At 42.0% G+C, this 7,104-nt stretch overlaps 1 pseudogene across 1 annotated transcript; it reads right to left on the minus strand.

Annotated features, from left to right (window-relative positions):
- Positions 1-2,753: 2,753 nt before the first annotated feature.
- On the minus strand, positions 2,754-4,257 carry LOC308246449 (alpha-enolase-like; annotated as a pseudogene). The gene is made up of 2 exons: positions 4,113-4,257; positions 2,754-3,904 (listed from the first exon to the last, which is right to left on the minus strand). The product of its transcript is annotated as an alpha-enolase-like (transcript).
- Positions 4,258-7,104: the final 2,847 nt, after the last annotated feature.

Below are 7,104 nucleotides of genomic sequence, written 5' to 3' on the forward strand. Positions count from 1 at the left end.
CCTTTAGAGAAGGGCTCTTTCTTCTGCCTGCTAACAACTTTGTAACAGCTCCCAGTGTCTGCTTCCGATTTTGGCCCGGGTGCACCCTCAGCAAATGTGGAAGGGCTGTGCAAATCCCGTGCCTCACCCTGTTTGTAACAGCCATGGGCCAGCCTTTCTCTCCAAAAAGGTCAAGGAGAGCTCCCTGGGAGTGAGGCCTAGTCCAGTGCTCCTAACAGAACCTGTGCTTCACTTGCTCTACTTTCCACATATTCAGTATGTTGTGTACAACTCGATCCCTTTGGAATCCTCCAGGTCAACAGAAACCACCCAAGATTTATCCTCTTAGTAAGTTGGCACAACACATGGGGAGACAACACTAATTGCACTGCCACCACTCCACTGGATAAAATATCGAAAAGAATTAATTTTCTGTTTTGTTTGCTCATTTATATTGTTCTTTAGATTCCACATCTAAGTGAGATCATATGGTATTTGTCTTTCTCTGACTGACTCATTTCATTCAACATACTACCCTCTAGGTCCATCCATGCTGTGGTAAATGGTAAGAAAAAAAGAAAAAGAAGAATACTAGTTTTATATAATCACACTAGAAAAACTAAATGGCCAGTATATTGGGTGGAGATTGTGTGTATGTGAGTACAACAATAACCATCTTTTATGTCAATGAGTATTATGATCTAGTTTGAAAATAAGTCAAGGTACAGAGACAAACCATGCATATTCAATAGCTCTACTTCTGTTTCCCAAGTTTGCTATTAGATTGATAATGTGTACATGTGTACATAGTATATATATATATATGTGTGTGTGTGTGTGTATGTATATATATGTATATATATATGTATATATATGTATATATATATATATATATATATGTAAGTACATTTAATTCTTTTTATTCAGCACACTCATATGGAAGTTAAGGAATAAAATATGGAAAATTCTTCCCATTCTTGGATTCTGAATTGTGCCTCTTGACATTTTATCATGTTTTACAGCATTTTCAGTCCCTTTATATAATTTGTATCCAGAGTTCTTTTTGATAAAACCTAACTTATCTACTTAGTAGAGGCACTCAGAAACGTCAAGGTTTTTAAGAGCTATTTTCAAGACAATAGTACATAAGTTAGAACTCCTTCCTGATAAAATCAGAAGAGAAAATGAATTCAGGACCACAATCAGTAAATCTAAATCTTTGGGGCTGGATGGGGTTTCCATATTCAGAAAATTTTAAATTTTAGACTGGTAACAGGATTCATATAATATATTATATCACATATCCAAGAGGTCTGGAACTTTATTCTGTATTCAAACACATTGTTTGAGTGGGAAAATATATGAATTTTCACTTTAAGTGGCACAAATAAAAACTGTAAATAATTTTATGTCAATTCAGGTAAGGTTCTGCCACCAAACTAGTTCAGATCAAGTAATAAAAATATCAGAAGAGTGATAAAAATAGTTTTAGAGCTTTTTAGGTTTTAGCTTCATAGATAATTGTGGCCAAGGACAATTTTAATCCTAAGAATCAGATTGGTGTTGATGATAGAACTCCAGATACAATTTTAGCCCCAAGACTTCTAATCACTCTGCCTGGCTCATGCCAGCAAGCTGGGATCCTCACCCATTTAGAGTCTGAGAATAGGCTGAGATCTTTTCAGCCCCAAGACCTCTATAAATACAATTGATACGATGATGATGATGGTGATGACGCTATTTTAACAAAATCAATTATTCATAAGAAGTAATAGAGTAAAATTCCTTTGCCCCCAGTGTCAGGATTAAATAAAACCAGTTCCCATAATGCTTTCTGCTCCTTCTGTCATTGCCTGCTTGGCCTTGGAAGCCTGGCACTGTATATTTTTAGATTTGCTGAGTCTCTTTAACCCATTTTCCCCGTGCATGGCCTTCTACCACATTTGTTGTTCTCTGCCTTCTTGAGATGAAAATATAGTTCTCTATAGGATATCACTAAATCATAAAAAAAATATTAAGAACAAGCAGGCTTTATTTTATTTCAGGGAGCTATGGAAATACCGATCAAAGTTGAGGTAAAATTTTGTTTGTTTATGCCCTTAATGGCATTTCCTGTAGGTTTGGGTCCACATTAAAGAGAGGTTATATGTATACATGTATAATTACATACCTATTTCATGGTTTCAGATTTATTGAGCAATAAATTATGTCCTGAAAGATAAAGTCACAATAAGGGACAATACGTCTAAATAGTAATGGCACAGAATAAAAGAACAATTGGTATGGGCTAGTGTTTATGAATAGCCAGACTCTTATTAGGTATCGATTTTATTACTTTCTCCCATAAACCTAAACCAGGGTTACTAATAACTGCAAATATGAACACTAATTTCAGTCTCTCACTTTACCTACTTTTTTTTTTCCTATGGACACTGAAGACTTTATTTTGCCCACAAAACCACTGGGGATCTCGCCTGTGGACACCTGGGAGATTACAATGCAGATGCACTTGGCTCCAGACACTTGAGAACGGAGGTGAGAAGAACAATGATTTGGACCAGTCACATGATGACAGGGCTAGGGTTTGCACCAGGGTCCCGATGTCAGGCTTGGCTTTGTGGCAGTTCTAAGAAGCAGTGAGAACACCACAGGGAGGGGAGAGGCAGAGGCCCCTGCAGGTATGGGCTGGGGCCTTGGGCTGCCCGTGCAGAGGTCAGGAGCAGAGGTCTAATTAGCTGCCTGGTGACCGCGGGGCTCGGCCGCCTGCCCAACGCTTACTTGGCCAGGGCGTTTCTGAAGTTCCTGCCGGCAAACCTGGCCTTGCTGCCCAGCTCCTCCTCGATTCTGAGGATCTGGTTGTACTTGGCCCAGCGCTCAGATGGGCAAGGAGCACCAGTCTTGATCTGCCCAGGGCAGAGCCCCACCACCAGGTCGGCAATGAAGGTGCCTTCGGTCTCCCCGGAGCGATGGGACACCATGACACCCCACCCATCGGGCTGGGCCAGCTTGCACGCCTGAATAGACTCGGTCACGGAGCCAATCTGGTTCACTCTGAGCAGGAGGCAGTTGCACGACTTCTCGCTGCGGCCTTGGCAATCCGCTTCGGGCTGGTCACTGGGAGGTCATCCCCACCTCCTGGATCTCCGTGCTGGCCGTGAACTTGCGCCACGCTTCCCAGTCGTCCCGGTCGAAGGGGTCTTCGATCGACACCACTGGGTAGTCCTTGATGAAGGAAGGGCTTGTAGAGGTTGGCCAGCTCGTCGTGGGTGATGTACCTGTTGGGGTCATCGGGTGACTTTGAAGTCCAGGTCATACTGCCCAGACCTGAAGAACTCGGAGGCAGCCACGTCCATGCCGATGCCCACCTTCTCGGTGTGGCCGGCTTTGTCTTTCAGCAGCTCCAGGGCTTCCTTGTTCTCCAGGATGTTGGGAGCAAAGCCGCCTTCGTCCCCCACGTTGGTGGCGTCTGTCCCGTACTTCTCCTTGATGACGTCCTTCAGTTGTGGTGAACCTCGGCCCCAAAGCGCATGGCTCCCCTGAAGCTGGCGGCGCCGACGGGGAGGATCGTGAACTCCTGCATGGCCAGCTTGTGGCCGGCATGCGAACCACTGTGGATGACGTTCAGAGCTGGAACTGGCAGGACGACCTCGGTGTTGCCCGCCAGGTCGGCAATGTGGCGGTACAGGGGCACCCCCTTCTCAACAGCCCCAGCCTTGCAGACTGCCAGGGACACTGCCAGAATGGCGTTGGCACCGAATTTAGATTTATTTTCCGTCCCGTCCATCTCTAGCATCAGCTTGTGATCTCCTGCTCCACGATGCTCAGCTTCTTGCTAACCAGGGCAGGCGCAATAGTTGTATTGATGTGCTCAGCAGCCCTGGAGACACCCTTCCCCAGATAGCGGGTCTTGTCATTGTCCCAAGCTCTAGCAGGGGTCCTCAAACTACGTCTGGCCAGGACATTTATCCGGCCCGCCAGGTGCCGCTGCCTGTCCTGCTTAGCAGCCGACTAGTCCCGCCCCGCAGTGCGCATAGGAATTTGTTCATAGTTGTTTTTTTTAAAACTATAGTCGGGCCCTCCAACAGTCTGAGGGACAGTGAACTGGCCCCTGTTTAAAAAGTTTGAGGACCCCTGCTAGAGCCTCGTAGATACCAGTTGAGGCATCACTGGGCACAGCAGCTCTGAAGAGACCTTTTGTGGTGTAGAGATCCACCTCCACAGTGGGGTTCCCACCCGAGAGTCGAAGATCTCTCTGGCGTGCACCTTCAGAATAGACATGGTGAATTTCCAGCCGCAGGACGTCGCCAGAGCAAGAAGGGAGCTGCAGACCTCACTTTACCTACTTTTAAGTCAGTTGACCACAGTTCCTTGCCTTGAAATGGGCCATACAGAGTGGAAGAACATGATGAGGTTATAAAAAAAAAAAAAAAAAAGCTGGAGACTATGTACATTTTGTCAACTTAAAATAACGCCTGGGAAAGAAACCTGCAAGTGAGAGCAAATTCGGTATTGTGGTCACAGAGTAAAAACAAAGAGTGAATGGCAAATTTAGAGTCCTAATTTGAAGAATGGGAATTGGATTTTCAATAGGAAGAGACTATAGAGTGGAGGGAAAGGGGAGGACATTCTAAATAAGAGAAACATAAAGCACAAAGGAAGTGAGATCAAGCCAATGAGATCTGCGTTGCTAGAAAAATGACACTAAGGCAGTGAAGGAATAGTGATTTGTGGAGGCCTCAAAGGACAAACAAGAGAATTGTATTTTGGTTCAAAATAAAGCAGCACTGGTCTTGAGCAGCACATGACAGCTAAAGTCAGCATATAAAAAATTATTCTAATAGCAGTGTAGAATAAAAGACTACAGAGAGGACATTGCTTGGTCTATTGGAAAGGCCTTGTGATTTGATGTTTAGTGACTTAGAGTAAGTGAGAAGAATTAGATTTTTTAAAACACTGTGGTTAGAGTTCTAGCTGGGTAGCAGAATTGGTTAGAGCATCGAAGCATCATCCAGACACACCAGTTGATTCCTGGACAGGGCACATACAAGAATCAACAAGTGGATGCATAATGTTGTTCCATTTATTTATGCATTCATTCTCTCTCTCTCTCTCTCTCTCTCTCTCTCTCTCTCTCTCTTATTCTCTCTCCCTTTCTCTCTCTCTCTTTCAAATCAATAAATTTTTTTAAAAGGTCCCAGTTGAAGTCAGCAGCATAAATTTAAAAAATAAATTAAAACATCACGATTACAAAACGGCAGTCTTTATGATGGGGGCTGAAAAAGAAAAAGAAAAAAAAGAAAGAAGAGTAAAACGGACTTTAAGATTTTCACAACAACAAAGTAAGGCAATTAGGATGCCATTGATAAGAATGGTGAGGTTAAGAAAGTAGGGGATACTCTTAGAATGGCTCTTATGAATAAGATGAAAAATAAATGTTGGAGAGGTTGTGGAGAAAAAGGAACTCTCATTCACTGCTGGTAGGAATGTAAACTGATGCAGTCACGATGAAAAACAATGTAGAGGTCCCTCAAAAAATTAAAAATACAGTTACCTTATGACCCAGCAAGCCCTCTTCTGGATATCTACCTGAAAAAAATGTGAAAATTCATAAAGATATCTGTTCATTGCAGCTTTATTTATGGTAGCCAAGACATGAACACAACTTAATGTCCTTTAGCAGATGATTGAGTAAAGAAAATTCAGTACATATGTATAATGGCATCCTACTCAGCCATAAGAATGGATGAAATCCTGCCATTTGGGACAACATGATAGATCTTGAGAGTATTATGCTAAACTAAATAAGTCAGGCAGAAAACGACAAGAGCCATATGATTTCACTCACATGTGGGATATAAAACAGAAAGCAAAAAAAGAACAAACTCATTGACACAGATAACAGTATGGTGGTTACCAGAGGGGAAGGGGTTGGGGGAGAGAATGAAGAGGGAAAAGGGGGTCCAATATATGGTGATGGAATGAAATTAGACTATAGGTGATGAGCACACAATGCATTATACAGATGATGTATTATAGAATTATACACTTGAAACACACCTGGTATGTAATGTTATTAACCAGTGTCACCCCACCCAATACATTTAATTTAAAGATAAAATAAAATGGGAAATGAGAAGCAAATAGTTGGATTCAACACATTAATTTTCAGGGCCAGTTAAAACTTCAGCGAGCAACAGAATCACCTGAAGGGTTGCTAACAGATTTCAGGGACCCACTCACAAAGTTTCTGATTTAATAGGTTTGGGATGGACCCCATGTTTACATTTCTGAATACCACATTTTCAGAACCACTGATGTAAATTATGTCTTCCGAGGATGAAGGTCTGGGGCCAACTGCATCAAGTATGGGAATTACCCATACCCAGGTCATTGTTGAAACTTTGTTGTAGAACTTTCTGATTTATAGCATTTTCCATCATTTTTATATTCTCTATCATCTGTTTCCTTAATTATATTGCTGGCATTAAATTGAAATAACTGTTCAGTCCCTGGCAGTGGGAATACAAGGGACTGAAAGCTTAAGAAATAAAAACACAGACTCTGAAAATAGACAGTGAATGTACAATGGAAGATGAGAGCATAGCTTTTGAAGGATGCAACAGAGAGAGCTACAGGAGTACACTGCAATCAGGCATTGCGGGTAGGAGGAAAAAGGACCTCTAAATACTTGACAATCTGCTCTAGAAATTTCATCTCACTCTCGGTGAAGAAGCAAAAAGGTAGAACGTTCAAAGGAAAAGTTAATAAGGCTACTTTGTATTTTAATTATTGCCAAGTACCCAGGTGCTTCAGTGAAGAGTTTCATGTACATGTAAATTACTTCTGTGCCCTAGCACATTTGCAGAAATCTAAATGAGATGTTGTTCCATTTAAAATTTAAATAACTCCCTTGAGAAAATGCCAACCAGATTGCTTCAACGAGAAGTCAATGCATAAACATGTATTTGTTATTTACTTGTTAATGTGTTCAGCATCTTAAAGTATTTCGGTGCTTTTGCGTGAAACCTAAAGTCCTTTGTAATGTGAGTTGATGACCCTAAAATGATGTGTAAAAAAAAGTAAACAAACAATACTGTGGTAGATGCAGAGTACACCATTTACAGA

The sequence above is a fragment of the Plecotus auritus genome, assembly GCF_963455305.1.
Source record: "Plecotus auritus genome assembly, chromosome: 4".
NCBI lineage: Eukaryota > Metazoa > Chordata > Mammalia > Chiroptera > Vespertilionidae > Plecotus > Plecotus auritus.